Genomic DNA, 17,460 nt, shown 5'->3' on the forward strand with positions numbered 1-17,460 from the left:
AAAAGACATTACAGTTGGTCTGTATTACATCAAGTTAGAAGGAATAAAATGGGATTCTTCCCCAATCCTTTACCTTAGATTTCTTTAAACAGTATTTCGTAAATGTATAGTACTCTAAATTTGGGAGACAACTCATATACAGATCATCTATATAGGTAAATGTTAAGCATAATTATGCTATTAATTTGAAATATTGTGAACTGTTAAATATTGTTATTCTACCAAACATTCATTTTCCCCTACTTCCTTAGTTTAGACATAATTTGCTTATTTCACTGTGATGTGCACCTCTATCCTGTATACCTCCAAAACATAAGACCATCTCCCAAATTTAGTGGATCATGTTTATGAGGTAAAATCCAATTATATTGGTTCTATTTCCCTTGCTTAGAACTAATTGAGAGGATCAGACTCAGTAATGACTCCTTAAATATGTGGGTATTTGGCTTAGAGTTGGAAGATGGGGGGAACACATGTTCGTGATTTTCTTACTCTTTTTTCTGTCTCTAGACATAGTCGTGTATGAACATGTTCTGCTTCAGCCATCATGGGAAACTTAAGAAGATCCAGGCTGCGGGCAAAAATGACTCACTTAGGACACTAGACAGGAGAGATGCAAGAAACCTTGTGGTTAATGTTATTATCATTGAATCACTTAATAAACCAGGCCTCAAATCTGATCTGGCTTTGCAGGTCCTGTTATGGGAGATACATGAAATCATGTGTGCCCTTCTTCATGATTAGTCAGTTTGAGTCAGGTTTATTTTTGATGTCGTTGCTGTTACTTTCACTTGGAATTGTGCTAATTTGAAAAAAACAAAAACAATGACAACAACCTTAAATGTGATTCATCCAATCACTGCATAGTTTTAGTGATAATAAAATAACCCTATTCTGCCAAGTAACATAGTCACAGATACATAATCATATCGATCACATGTTAATTTGCTACAAATCATAAGATCAAACTTACCAAGCCAGTCACAATATGAAATAATTTGCTTCTAGATTGTATTTTGCTAAAATTCTTTCAAAAAATTTTTTAAATGTTTATTTATTTTTGACAGAGAGAGAGAGAGAGAGAGAGAGAGAGAGCATGAGCGGGGGAGGGGCAGAGAGAGAGGGAGACACAGAATCTGAAGCAGGCTCCAGGCTCCCAGCTGTCAGCACAGAGTCCAACACGGGGCTTGAACGCACAGACTGAGAGATCATGACCTGTGCCCAAGTCGGTCGCTCAACCAACTGAGCCACCCAGGCGCCCCTATTCCAAAGTTTAAACAAAGCCAGAAATACTAGGAAAACACTAATGGAAATTATCACAATTTACTAGCAAAATAAGCTATATCAATTAGAATCCTTGATATAGTAAAAGTATAGTGTGTGAGAAAGTAACCATTTGTTGTTTATTTGTATTAATATCATCTCATCTTCTCTCGTATTATCAAGCTTTGTAGCTTTCTTCCTGAGAGATGTTTCCATAGAAATTCTTCAGAATTCTCCAGAAGGATAAGGTGGAAAGGTACAAAAGAATAATTGGGTCTTATATTTGTTTCTCCACATTCTATTTTTATAAAGCTATGAACTATTTATTATAAGAAAAGGATTACTCATTAAACTTTCAACTGGCAGAATTACATAAGTGTCAACCAAAGTGCTGGGACATATTACTGAGAGTAAAATTTTTCAAACTGATAATGCAAGAACATGAAATGAAACTCTGTACAAAACCTTAAGAACAAAATAACTTAAATTCGTAGCATTCTTAAAGTGAGCAGGCTTTTATGGCATCTTAAGTCTGCTTTTTAAGTATCACACCTCATAATGCAGTTCAAATAAAAATTCTGGCAGAGGACAAAGTAATAATAGAAATAACAATAAAAGAGTTGATATATAGAAACAAATTGTTTAAATAATTTACATAGAGAATTCTAGACAAAAGAAAAAAGAAATATTCATACATAATAACATGCCTTAAAATTGAGTTGCAATCACTTGTATAAATATTTTCACATAATAAATGTGATTCTGTAACTATGAGCTATATGTATTATATTCAAAGTAGCTCACAAGATCATTTAAAAATCTCTCCCACATGAAAATATGAAATATTCCTCAAGGTAAAAATATTCATGATTGTTCTGGTATTCTTACCTTAACATACAGTGTCTATTTACTATGTCAAAACTTTTGCTTGGGCAAGATAAAAAATAATAATAATAAAGTAAAACAAATGTTAAATTATGAATGACATGAAACTAATTTCCTTATAGAGCTTGGCAATCATTTAAAAATAAAGCATAGGGATTTTATAAAACTATATTCACTTCATTTATATAGCAAATTATACTTATTTTTCACATCAAAGAGTCTGAAAGAATGGCTAGTAAAGGTTTGTCATAATGAAATGCATATTAAACTTTATCTGAATCAAAATTACAAAAACAAGATCGTTATTTTGAATGTATTATCTAAATGGAAAGATATCTGGTATATGAACCAATTGATTTGTCCTGGAGAATTAGCCATTAAAGTAACAGTAACATCTAGACGTAAAAAAAAATCAAGTATTGTCTTGCAATGCAGTGATTTTTTTTTCCCTTGTACTGGAAAACAAGGAATACGGATGTGCTCAATAAACAGAGTTCTCACAAATGTGGGAATCTTTCATTTTTGTAAGCTGTCATGGGTGTTTGTTTGATTTCACTTGTACTTGGAGAACTGATATGGTAAATCATTAAGAAAAAAAAAAGAGGAACTCAAATATTTCTGCTTCAGGTTTTAAGGAAAGCAAACATGCAATTCAGTGTATTTGGAAATGGTTGTTGTGGTGACACAACACCAGCAAAACTGATGCTAATAGTAAAGTGAAGAAGAAAAAAATGAATCATTCATGGATTGTTTTTTGATTCCCCAGCTACAGCTGAATTGACCTATGCTAACCTTTTACAACATTCACAGGAGGAAACACTTACTGTTCAGAGCAGGGAGCCACCCATTTTTACACCCACATAGTGCCACCAAAAAGAACTATATTATTTCTGCAATGTATTTTCAAGAGCTCCATTGTAGATATTGTTTGTTTCCATTAAGAGTATCAAGTTTGGATCATAATCAAGGGCTAGCAACAATTAACCCACAAGAGGACAACTAATGGGAACTTACCACCAAAGGTATTAAAAAAATGTTTCTTTAAAACGTAAACACACTAGTAAAATGAATACACTTTTTTTTAAATGAAGTTAAAACTAATTTCCAAAACTAGAAGAGCCTTTAAGGCAATTCATAGAGTTTATGAAATTCTTAGATGATTTAAATTAATTCATGCCTTTAGGTTACAACTTTATGTATCACTATTGCTGCTTAACTACTACTGGGTTTTCTCCAATATCTAAGAAGCTAAGAGTTTTATATTGCTCTGAATTACTGTTTTTAGAATTAAAAGACTCTTGTGGCACATACTGAACTTGCAGTTCTGGCTTCTGATCTCTGGAACTGTAAACAATTTTACAACAAAAATCCCATATAGATAGATGTATTTTCTTTAGGTATTTGCAAGACACTATTAATTTCTGCTTGTCTCTCTGAGAGGAAGCATTAAGTACCTTTTCTAAATCATCATATTCCTCTCCAAAAGCACATCCTTGACAACCAAGAAAAGATCTACGGAGCTCACCTAGAAGCTTAGTGAGTTCCCTTGCCTACTTGTGCTTTCTATCTCTTGCTACATCTCTTAACTTTATTATAGACTTAGGTGGATATACGCTATGGAGTCCAGGAAGTCTTTTCAAATACCCAACGCAATGTAATCAATGCAATACTGATTCCATTTTTTTAATGTTTATTTATTCATTTAAAATTTTTAAAAAAAATTTTATTCATTTTTGAGGGGGGGTAGGGGTACACAAAGAAAGAAACACAGAATCAGAAGCAGACTCTAAGTTCTGAGCCATCAGCACAGAGCCTGATATGGATCTTGAACTCATGAATTGAAGCTCATGACCTGAGTCAAAGTCACAGACTTAACCAACTGAGCCACCCAGGTGCCCTTAATGTTTATTAATTTTTGAGAGAGTGCAAGTGGGGGGAGGGGGAGAGAGAGAGGGGAACAGAGAATCCCAAGCAGGCTCTATGCTGACAACATTGAGCCCAATGTGGGGCTCAAATTCAGGAACCAGAGGTCATGACCTAAGCCCAAGTGGGATGCTCAACTGACTGAGCCACCCATGCTCCTCTCAATTCAACACCAATTTCTAATTCAATGCTGTTTAAACATAAACTCCTAAAAATAGTTGCATTTTCTTCATACAGAAAATCTCTGATAACTGCATGTTTTTCTAAATCTACATTTGGTTCCCATTTTATTATATTATTATATTGATTAATTTATTATAATTCTGTATGCAAACTTTCTCTGAAGAAACAAATACTAAACATGTTCATTGTTAAAGTCCATATAGTCTATAACAACAAAGAGTAACTCCTAAACTCTGCTAATAGTGAAAAGAGCCATAGATAATATGTAGAGGAATGAACTGCCTTCCAATAAAATTTTATCTACAAAAACAGGCTGATTGGCTCCATATAAGTCTTGTGCCCACACCTACCATAGAGGCAAACATTATGCAAAAGTAAAATTTTCATCATTGGCTTCATATTCACTCATATACATATTCATCCTCATGTATTAGAAACGTAAATTCTATTTTTTTTCAGGTATATTATGTGAAATTTTAGTGCTTTCAGGATTTCCTAGTGTTCAGTGTTTACGTGTGGGACAAAATAAAATAAAATAAAATAAAATAAAATAATGGTTCCAGAAGTTACAAGTTTCAACTTGAACCTTAAATTTGAATGTACTTTTGAAATATAAATGTGTCCATCTTCTGTACTTTAAATCCATAATCATATTAACGTCAGTTTTTTGTCAAGATCTTTTTTAAAACTTGTCAGGTTAATGTAATTTGTATACTAACAAAAATCACATATATACATTTCCTCCAGATTTCTGATACCTGCCAAAATGAAAATGTCATAATGATGCAGAAATTGACTTCTATCATATAAGATAAATCACAATATTTCCAACAACTACCCTAACAATAGTTATGGCAGTCTTGTGAAAAATGACACTGATTTGATTCTTTTGATCTAGATTTGCATGTGCCATCTTTATGTAATCAAGTAATATTCTAATCTTTTTTTTTTTTTAGCCAGCAATGAAGGCAAGAAAATTAAAGGAACACATATATGAAATGTTAAAAAAATTATCTTTATGACTTCTCAGGTGATGAAATAAAAATTTAAAAGGTATGTTTGCTTATGTTTCTTACTCCTCTCATTTCCATTTTATGGATATATTTGTAGAGAAATATTTTAAGACTGAAGGTACCTAAAAATCATAAACATATAGAGCCAAGACATTAAAAATTATTGAAGTTCTAGTGACTAGAAAGGGAGAATAACAAGTGCATCCATACATTCATAAAATAACAAAATGTGCCGAGAAAACAGATGTGAGTTATAGGTATTTAAGATAAAGATTCAACTTTAATTAACACTACAGAGGAATCGAGCCAAATCATCTTAACCAAATGCTTATGTACTAAGAAGTTTGTTTGCTATCTATCCATTGTACAACTTACAATAATCCATTATCCTTTTACATTTCATAATAATGTAGTTTTTATGTCAATGTGAGGACCTAAATATTAAAAATATGGAAATAAAACAAAATGGCTTTTAAAATATAACCCAAAATCAACCTACTATAAAATGACAGTAAAATCTGCCATTCTACAATTGTATCTCTGACTCTTTGTATTTAATAAATATTTCACATAAAGGGCTCCTTCCTCAGTCTTTAGATTTAGTTTTTCTTTGGAAGTAATTTTTTTGCTTCCATATCAAATGATCTCATTTTCTTTGTCTCTGCCTCTTATACTTGAGGAAAATTAACTTCTCCCTTCTTCCATAGAGAATCATTCTCTTCAGCCCACTTACACCTAACTCTCCCTGTTAACTGGTGAACTGGATTTATAAACATGGATTCAATGGAGTTGAATGACTGACTGCCTAGGTTGAATACATGTTTTATCCTGTTCCCTGGGGTGTTAAGTGCAAAACGCTTTGTTTGTTTGTTTTATGAATGAAAAGTGGAAATATCACTGCAGCAAATCACTGCATAGCGTACACGGTAGTAAAACTGCTCTCCGTTCTCTTTTCTTTCCATGTTTGTCTAATTGCAGGTAGAAACTTGTTAAGAATAAACCAGGGTAGGGGTACCTGGGTAACTCAGTCGAGAGTCCGACTTCAGCTCAGGTCATGATCTCGCGGTTGGAGGGTTCGAGCCCCTGTCGGGCTCTGTGCTGACAGCTCAGAGCCTGGAGCCTCTTTTGGATTCTGTGTCTCCCTCTCTCTCTGCCCCTCCCCAGCTCATGCTCTGTCTCTCTCAAAAATAAATAAACATTTTAAAAATTAAAAAAAAAAGAGAATAAACCAGGGTAAAGCTTCAGTCCACTGATGCCATTAGTTTATTTTATAAAACTTTTTTTTTTATTTGAAAATTATGTCAGGGAAAAAAAAAATGAAAATATGTAATACCAGTGTAGCTATCAAGACAATGTCAAATCATGCCCAACCTAACTCTACCCACATTTACAATTAGAGACTATAACAGGAAACTTTTTAAAAACTATTAAGATTTTCTACAAAAATGTAATGAGTTCTGATTTATTATTGTCACTATAATTATTTATTATTATTTCTAGTAGTACTTTAAGCTCTGCTGAATGTGTATTTTTCATACAAAAGAAAACATTTCTACAGCATTTTTAATCGAGACAAAGAATCTAGTGTCTAGAACTTACTCAAAAACATGTTTATAGACTTGTTATCTCTTGTCACAGTCTGACATTTATGTTCAAATATTTTCAGTCATCTGTATTGCACTATGCTTTCTAAGGAAAGGAATAGAACTTCAGTTAAAAAATGTTGGCATTTTTGCCAAACAGTGGCTATGTTAATAGGAGAATACCTCCTTTGTGACTCACATCTCTATGTGTGGAAATAGGAAAAGATTCTAGTAAAGATCTTTTTTGTGTAGACTTCTGAACTACTCCATACTTTCAGAAGAAACTTTTTTTTTTTTAATGAAAGAAAAAATACAAACAACATGTGGGTCATTGAGGTAATGGGAAGAGGTTTTAAATATCAAATAAATATAAAAGTAAACTTAGGATGCCATAGTCATTCCTTCAGAAAAATATTTTTCCAGCTCTTTGTACCAAATACATTTCCAATAGTTTGTGCCAAACATATTTGGAGTTGTGATGGTGTGATGTTCTGTGGATTTAAAAAAGACAAAAGATAATTTTTTTAGTTACCAATTTAAGCATTGGAAAATGTCTTAAGTGTCTAGAGTGGTATACAGAGAACTTCACTGCTGACCTGGTTGCCTTCATGGGGTAAGGTAAATGAAGAACAGAGAATCTTACAGTAACTTTTCTTTTCTTTTTTATTCTTGGAGAAAGAGGGGGAGGGGAGGAGCAAAGAGAGAAGGAGACAGAAAATCCCAAGCAAACTGCTCACCATCCGCACAGAACCTGATGTGGGGCTCAAACTCACCACGTGTGAGATCATGACCTGAGCCAAAATCAAAAGTCCGATGATGAACTGACTAAGCCACCCAGGCACCCCAACTTTTGTTTTTCATATAAGATGCTCATAGATGCACGTAAGTAAGATTTAGTACTACATTTGGTCATTTCCATGGATTGAGCCTCATCTGATGAGAAAATTAACCATTTGAAATGAAAACAGACAATAGTCTGGACAAAGCATACTGAGCAGAGTTAACTAGTTAGGATATCTTCTGTTAGCTCATTTCCAGAAAAGCCATAAAATGATTCAAAGAATCTCTATGTTTAATTCAGGCACAAAATAAGGACATTCAAAAGATTGATGGGTCTGATAAAGAATTAGTTAAGTGACTGGCTAGAGCTTAACTATGTTTAGAGCACTTTGGTCTAATGACATTTAAACAGAAAATATAAAATTACCCCCACACACAAAATCAAGCAACACATAGCTGGTATTATTTATTTGTTCTGACTAAAAACATTAACATTTGTTATTAGCTTCTCTATGTTAAAATAATAAAAATTATCTCAATGGAATACAGGCAGTCTAATTCAAAACCTGTTTGTATTAATACTATCATACTGAATATAAATCAACCCAGATTAGATACCTACTTCTAACAATAGTAAATTTTTAATTATTATTTATAAAGTTAACTATAATGCATGTGCAAGTTAAATACCATCATTCAGGAAGGAGGTTTAAAGCTTTTTTTCTATAAATCTTCCCTGTTTATATAAATAAACATGTAAAAAAACAAAAGCCCACAATTGCATTTCCTTCACTTCTCTTATATTTTAAGTCTTCTGGCAGAAAAGAAAGTATTATAAATCTACAAAGGGAATGAATATGTATTATGCATCTACATATTATTTGTAATATTTATCATTTAATTTTAACATGAAATAGGCTTGCTTGTCTCTGATTCTTGATGGAAAAAATAAAATTCAGAGATAAACTTTGTAAGTTAGTAGTTTAACAAGTAGTTAACTTAGTAGTTAACAGGTAGCTACTCAAGTTTTGAAACCAAGCCTCTCTTAAAACAAAGAACGTTCTTCAAATGTTTTGTATGATTCACAACCTGGATAGATTGATCATCTATATGATGGAGACCTTTTTATCAGTGAGTGCTCTATTTCATTTGACTATATGTGGCCCAAGTAATGGCAATCTGTTAAAAGATAACTTAAAGATAAAAATTATGATTTTGATTTTTATTCGTCACCACTCCACAAGATTGAGAGACCTTCAACAACTCATTTAAACTCCCTATTGTCACCTTCTTGTATTATATGTGAAATGTAATAATATTATCTGAAGGTAAATTATAAATTAAAGATACTATGAACTCTAGAGTAACCATAAATATTTATTAACAATAGTTACTAAGTCAATGGAAGAGTTACAGTGGAATATTAAAACATAATCAATTGATTTAAATAAAAATAGGAGGGGGAAAGAACAGAGTAGATAAATAATAAAACAAATATCATAATGGTAAATTGAACTATATCCATGTAAGTAATAACTATGTAAAATGGAATAAATACCCTTTTTAAAAGTAGTAATTATTATACTAGATTAAAAAGCAAGACCCAGCTACATGATATTTACAATAAATGCACATAAAATATAGAGTTGTAGACTTAAACAAGAAAAAAAAAAAACACCTGAGAAATTTATACTATGTAAACCCTAATCATGAGAAAGCAAGAATGGATAAATTATGTTAGGCAAAGTTGACCTGACAGAAAAGAATATGAACAGAGATAGATAATTTTATGATGATGAAGGTTAACATTCATTAAGAAGATATACAATTGTTGAATGTATATGTGCTTATTAATAGAAAATCAAAATACAAGAAGCAAAATAACTTCATGAATTATAGGGGGAAATAGTTAATCCACAATTATAGGCAGAGATTTCAAGATTCTTCTTTCAATAATTGAAAGAAAAATAAGTGGAGAAAACATTTAGTGAGGATAAAAATATCTGAACCTATTATTTCTACCCTAATTCCTAAAATATAAAAGAAGGCAATACTTCCCAATAAAAAGGATGAGTTACATTTTTACCATATGTAAATCAGTAATATATGTAACACATTTTATTTTACCATACTTAACAATATGCCCAGTCTTTGTATGCCCTTAATGATTTAAAAATATATTAAGAAACACTCTTAGGAATTGCATTTTTATATTACATTAAAAAAAAAATCTGAAGTATTTTTAAGTTATCCCTATTATAAAATTTATTAAATTCAATGTGGAACATATGAAAAGCCTCTGAGGAAGACACGTGAAATAAATAATTATTGTGAAATTGATACACTGAAAAACAATATATTACACAGGGTTCTAGGCTCCATATCCCAGATGTGTCTGCTAGGCTCACTACTTAGTGTTTAGTGCCTAGTACAGTACCTGATCTAAACAAGTATTTTACTTTTCTTTAAGTTTATGTATTGGTTTTGAGAGAGAGAGAGAGAGAGAGAGAGAGAGAAAGAGAGAGAGCAGGGGAGGGGCAGAGAGAGGGAGAGAGAGAATCCCACGCAGACTCTGCACTGTCTGCACAGAGTCAGATGTGGGGCTCAAGCTCACAAACTGTGAGAGTTCATGACCTGAGTCAGAGGCTTAACCAACTGAGCCACCGAGGTGCCCCAGTATTTTACTTTTCTATAAAATGTTTCAATGATTAGAAATTAGCACAATTGTTCCTTAAAGAATAGTAGTTAATAAACTAAGGAAAGAAGGAGTAAAAAAGATAGGTTGCCTTTCTCTAATATGAAAAATAATGATTCATATAGAATATAAATAAGTTGAGATTTATGAAAAATATAAATTTGAAAGAGGTGGAATGTGGTTCAGGGAGGGGACACAATTATAAATCTAAAGAACTAGAGAGAGATTTAAGAATTGAAAAGAAATGGATGGTTAATGTACTTATGCAATGTTAAGTGAAGTTTATATAAACTTAGAGTAGAATAAGATGATAACAGAGGCCTGAAATTTCAAATGTGACCCCAAAGATATAAGCCTTAAAGTATAACTTTAAATAATAAATAGCTCATCAAAGTAAAGCATAAATAAAATAGAAGGTAACGGACAATTTGAAAAATGTTCGCTTGCAAGGTAAATGTCAATATTTTCTTAAATAAAACTTACTGTAAGTCAGTAAGATTAGTTCCCCGACAGAAAACTGAGTAAAAAGCAGCGTAAAGACAGAAAAGGAGATAGATGTAAAAATATGAAAAACTCCTCAATATCTATGGAATCAAACCAATGCAAATTTAAGTAGCAATAAGGAATTTTGATTTTTCAGATTGACAAAATTAAAATGAATAACAATGTACATTCTGTTGAAGATGTGGATGTCATTCTGTTGAGGTTACTATAACAAAAATACCTAAAATGAGTGGCTTATAAACAACAAACATTTATTTCTCACCGTTCAGGCATCTGAGAAGTTCAAGACCTTGGCTATAGCAGAGTAGGTGTCTGGTGACATCCTGCTCCCTCATTGATGGCCACAATCTCATTGTAACCTCCCATAGCAGAAAGAGAACTCTGTGGACCTCTTTTATTACAGCACCAATCTCATTCATGAGAGATCCACCCTCATGAGCTAACACCTCCAGCAGGTCCCGGCTCTTAATACAACCACATTGGGTATTAGATATGAATATGAATTTGGGGGTGGAGGGACACAAACATTCAGTCCATGGCAGTGGAAATCGAGTACTGTCAAACACTTACTTGTCATATGAATATTAGGAATGCAAGTATGGAAATTCATGTCAATATTTATGCTCCCAAAGGAAGAAGAGGCAAGGCATGGGAAAAAGAATATGATTTCTTTACAAAATTTACATAAACCTTGGTCCAGCAGTTTATCTTAAGGAAATTATCCGACAAGTGTGCAAAGATTCGTTTTTAAAATGAATTCATGAATCATAACCCCTATATTCCCTTTCATTTGTGGAACTCTATCTGCCAGGTAGTGCTCTTGGTGCTGGTGTGAACTTGATAAAGATGTATGTATAATAATATCTATTGCTACATTATTTATAATATTGAAACAATGGAAGCAATCTAAACATTAATAAAAATACACTGATTATATTATATACACATAGGAATGTTATTCAGCCACTAAATAATGATATATGCATGTACTTAAAAGAACAGAAAATTGTTTTCTTTAATAAAATAAATATATTTGAATATAAATGATGTGAATAATGAGATCTCTTATTTTGTTAAAAATGTGCATTTGTGGTATATGTACAGAAGGGTACTTTCCACATTTTTTTCTCATCAGTCCTTTTATTTATGGAATAATGACCAAGATTTACTTACATAATTAAGAGAAAACTTTCCAAATAATGTAAAATACAACTTTTGACTCACAACATCCTTGAATTTCTTATATTAGTGCACATAATATTAGAATGGCTTTCGAAATGACCCACAATTTTTGTTTTTAATTAAGAGGCTTGGGTTCAGTCTCACACTGAATTATAATTTTAGCCTGAGGACATTGCACGTATATTTTTTAAAATCTATGACTGCAATTCTAATATGCTCCTCCAAATAAGGAACACTTAGTAACAAATATAGGCAAAAATACTGCCCATTTACTATTATTTACTGTTGGGCATTTTGGGGATAAACACAGAGGTTTCATGTGGCTCCTGTTCTCAAGGAGTTTACTTCCTATTAGAAGAATGGAGGGAGAAGGTGGATAAATTTGCATAAATCAGGTCAGACACAACCCAAGACATAATTAAATTTGTAGGAAATGGCTTCCAAGTGGAAGTTTTAGGAGGCTTCATGGAAATCATGTGGTGGAGACAATATAATGTTTTAATTGAAGGGACTGGTATGTGAAAAGCCAAAATGAGAAACAGTGGGGGAAATAGTGGGACTAAGTTCAGTTTTTTTAAAGTTTATTTATTTATTTTGAGAGAGAGAGCAAGCGTGCATGCAGGTGTGGGAGGGGCAGAGAGAGAGAGAATCCCAAGTAGGCTCCACACTGTCAGCACAGAGCCCCGAGGTGGGGCTTGAACTAACAAACCATGAGGTCGGGACCTGAGCCAAAGTCCAATGCTTAACGGACTGAGCCACCCAGGCTCCCCAGAAGGTCAGTTTACATGAAGCATGGGACTCATGAATGTGAAAGCTGAGACCAAAGCTTAGAAAAACAGACTAGGGTAGAACATGGAAGCCTGGAATATCCAGTTTATTAATTTGAATTTCAGTCTATAGACAGTGAGGATTTTATTGACAATTTGGGATGGAAAACTGACATGAAGTGAGATTGATATTTTTTAGTTATGAAAAGAGAACGTTAAATAATTAGAGTAGAAACAATTAAAGATAGACAAAACACTACTGGCTTTAGCCAGGTTTTTAATATGCAATTCAGGAAGCATTTTGCCTTTATCACATCAGCCTATCAGCATTTGAGTCTCCAGAGCAGCACACAGACATCCAAAAATATAATCGGACCATGTGACCTTTATGACAAAGATAAATGATAATGATAAAAAGCACTCAGATATCTGGTTTAACTCAATTGGAATTGAACATTTATATTCACAGGGGTTTCAAAATTTTCCCATGTGTGGCATAGAGGAGAATGACAAGAGAATAGGGTCACATGATCAGTGTAATGCCAGCATTAGGAGAGAGAACGCCAGCTCTGATGACTTGGGGGAGAGAGAAGCAAGTTTAAATTTCATCATTTCAAAATGATTTAAGGGGCACTGGGTGGTTAAGTGTCTGATTCTTGACTTCAGCTCAGGTCATGATCTCACAGTACATGAGCTTGAGCCCCGCATTGGGCTCTGCACTGACAGTGTGAAGCTGGCTTGGGATTCTGTATCCCTCTGTCTCTGCCCCTCTCCCATTTACTTTCTCTCTCTCTCTCTCTCTCTCTCAAAATAAATTTTAAAAAATGACTTAAAATAAAATTAATGACAGAAATCCAGAGAAAGTGATAGTTTAAAATAATGTGTGTATATGCACTTTTGTACACCCTGAGAATCAGAATCTAAACAGAAACAATGAAATGTCTCATAATGTTTAAGCCAGACTTGGTTTAAAACCTGTTTTATTTTCTAGGCCTTTGTTTTCTAATCACTAAAATGAAAATAAATGAGTTAATGCAAGTAAGATACTTCGAACAATGCTCAGATTATGGTAATGTCCAGTAAGTGTTAATTGCATATCATTTTATAGTAGGGTTCACACAAGCCACATTTGTTTACATAATGTGACCTGGAGATATTTTACATGAGCGATATAAAGTGGATAAGAGAATGACAAACACCACAATCTAATCTGAGACACTCCACACACACACACACACACACACACACACACATACACAGCAGGTCCTCATATCAATTTCAACCTACCTTATCCCAGGTAGAGACAGTAATCTATAACAAGTGCAAAAAGGAAATCATACTATTTTTTCTATACCTTACCATTTTCCTTTTTCCTTTGGCAAATAAGTAAGTATTGCTGTGTTAAAACTGAAATATATATATATATATATATATATATATACTTCCTATCTATCTATAATTTAACTATGATGTATCAAATGTATTTACATAGGTATCTATCTCTCAATAGGTAGAGAGACAGAGAGAAAATACCCCATGGCTTTTTTAGTATACCTGAAAAAATGTTGATCATAAAATTATATTAATGAATTAATTGCTTTATTTGGAAAAAAACTATTTCCAAATAGATTAAATTATTTCTTTCATTTTATAAGTATGTACCAATCACAATCTCTGAATACTGTGAGCTTTCTCTTATTAGTGACCAAGAGAGACAGGAGCTGATTCTTCTTCTAGTGGCTAAAAATAGAGTTGACGCCCCAAGAGATGCACATATTTAAATACAAATGACCACAAGAAATGACCTAAGACAGCACTGGCTGTAAAATAAGCAGTAAAAACTGTAAACAAAATAATACATACTCTGAGTTGAAAAGGGAAAAATCAGTGTCCTGAAGCAGTGCAAAAATAAGTCATGAAAAAATTGACCTGTATTATACATGTTGAAAGATGGATCCAGTAAAACACCAGCCTCTGGATTTTCCAACCTAAGCAACCACAGGATGTGCTGTGTAATACAATAATTTCCAAAACAACATTTAAAAAGTACTTGGAGACTTATGGAAGCTGATGAACCATATCTTAAGGTAAGTAATTATTTTACCAAACCAGGTGGAAAATGCTGGATTAAACAAAGGTACCACAGGGGTTTTAGCATAGGGGTTTTTCTTTCCATAGAGTCAGAACAATATTTTTCCTAAAGTTGAAAGTCACATTGAGCTGTACTCAAAGTTTCTACACAAGGGAAAAACTAATTTTTTTGATCAGTCCCTTAAATAAAAATTTCTTGAGCAGAGCATAAACTGGATTATAAAATGAAAATAATTATTTAACTATAATCTGGATACCTAAAACTGATGAGATCTCTAACCTCCTCTCCTGCCCCCCACTCCCATTTAAAGAGTTGAAATATTTGGTTTCTCAAGATCTCATTATGTTCGGAATCAGGAATCAGGCACATTCTTCGCATTTCTCTCTCATTTATATCACTTGGCAATAACCAAATTTAAGTAGCCACACATGAGATGATTTTTTTTGCAGTCAAATTTCTTGCTGCACTGAGAGATGAACTTTATAACATTAGAAATATCTAATAATCCAAAGAAAGGAAGGTTTTACAGTACCATTCTAGTGGTCTTGTTCCTGTATCCCATGTGTGTGTGGAGTGTTTGGGGATGGACTTAATGGGTTCGTTTTTAACAGCCCCAAAGCTGAATATTTTTAATTCGTAATACAGTCGATTAAAACAGTGACAAAGAAAAAACTAAAATGGGAGAATAGATAGTTCAGTTCATGAGGTATGATACAACCCCCAACCCCAAATCTTCAGGAAAGTTTAAGTTTACAAAATGTTTATAGAGATACTATATCTGAACTAAGGACTGGAGTGTCCCAAAGCAAGAAAGCCCCAGCTGCAATCTGCATTAGGTAAGACTTTTAACTCTGTGATACATGCAAAGCATGAACACCTGAGTGACTGTGGAAAAATTTCCCACTTTAGGTGAGCAATTCTTTGAGCCCCAACTTGAGCCTTTACAACTCTATTATATTTCCATTTCCACTAAAACAAACAAACAAAAAAAACATCTTTGGCTTGGTCGCAACTGTGTTTAAGGCTCTGAGGAGAGTCAAAGATGAATAAAAATGTTTAATTTTAAAATAATAAAATCTGTCCTGGAGTCAGCGGAACATACTGACAGTAGATGACTAATCCATATGGCAGTTGTAGTTTCTCACTTGAATGAGTCCTCGTTGGCAAATTGCACAAGGGGAAAGGAGAATTATTTAGACATTAAGAAAAAGGAAATAAAATGCACGTGTAGCTGAAGTACGTATTTTTGAAGTGCAGGACTAAGACAAAATGGAGACAAGGTATTGGTCATTAAGTTACCTTTTTTTTTTTTTTTTTTTTTCATAAAAAGTAGGGAACCTAAGATAAGTGTGTTGCAGGGAGGGGATTAGGTTGGAGAAGAGGCATTATGTTAGGCATTGTTATGAACAGAATGTCTGTTTCTCCCTAAAATGTAGAAGTTAAAGCCCTACCCCTCTACCTAGAAGGTGTTGTCTTTGGCAAGTAATTAGAATTAGATTACATCATGAGGGTGGAGGCCTAATGAATGGCCTTGATGCCTTTAAAAGAGGCACCTGAGATTTCACTTCCTGTCTCACTTGGTGAGGATACCAGAAGTAGGTTGTCTGAAGCTCTGAAATACAGAAGACGGCTCTCACCACCATTCTATGGTGTTGGCACTTGAAATCGGGACTTCCCATCCTCCAAAACTGTAAGGAATAAGTTTCTATTGTTTTTAAAGCACTCCGTCTACAGTATTTTTATTATAGAAGCCTGAAGGGACAAAGGCTCTGTTATGCTATTGAGAACTAGTGGTGAAAATTGTATTTCCCCGTGTTTTAGCGGAAGCTTTATAGAGAGTCTACCTTAGCAATGCTAAATTAAAAAGGCTGAGAAACATTAACTCATTTCCTCTTATGAATATCAGACGCTCTTGATTTAGGCTTATTCCAGGAATTTGGGGGTAGTATTGGTATATATCAGTGCCAGGAGCTCAGCTGAGTTGGGAGAGAGAGCTGAACGGCCAAGTGTGGGAGTAGGCAATTAAAGCAACAAACCAAAAATGAAACAGGCCTCTAATTACTTACTGAAATGACACAAGCAAGAGTCTAAACCCGGAGGAATGAGGAATGGCCAACTTCCCCATTTCATTTTCCTCCAAGAAAAGATGTATCAGTAGAGGCTTGAGTGGATCACCACCAAGGTGGGGACGCTTCACTGTGGAGGATGCCCAGGATAAAAGGCTCTGGAAGGTTTATGGACTCTGAAGTACTAAACTTGGGGTAAGGGGAGGATGAAAGAGTAAGGCCAGGAGAGGAAAGTGCTGGGACTGAGTCAGAGCAAGGGGAAGTGTCCTCAGTTATCCTCCTCACCCCCAAAATAGTCCATCTCAGCAGAGGCAGCAGAAGGGGCGCTTGGCCAAATGCCTCAGCTAAAGAGACTTTGGAATGAAAGGACCTGTGCTAAGGATGTAAACATGGAAGCATCATGACCAGCCAGAGGGGCCTGAGACCCTGGTTGCCACTGCTTTCCCAGACTGCAATGTGCGGGCTATGGTGGAGTTTAGTGTAGAGAGAGCAGCTTTCCTCCACAGGCCTGTCAGATAAAGCCT

Source organism: Panthera tigris, chromosome B1 (genome assembly GCF_018350195.1).
Source record: "Panthera tigris isolate Pti1 chromosome B1, P.tigris_Pti1_mat1.1, whole genome shotgun sequence".
In the NCBI taxonomy this organism is placed as follows: Eukaryota; Metazoa; Chordata; class Mammalia; order Carnivora; family Felidae; genus Panthera; species Panthera tigris.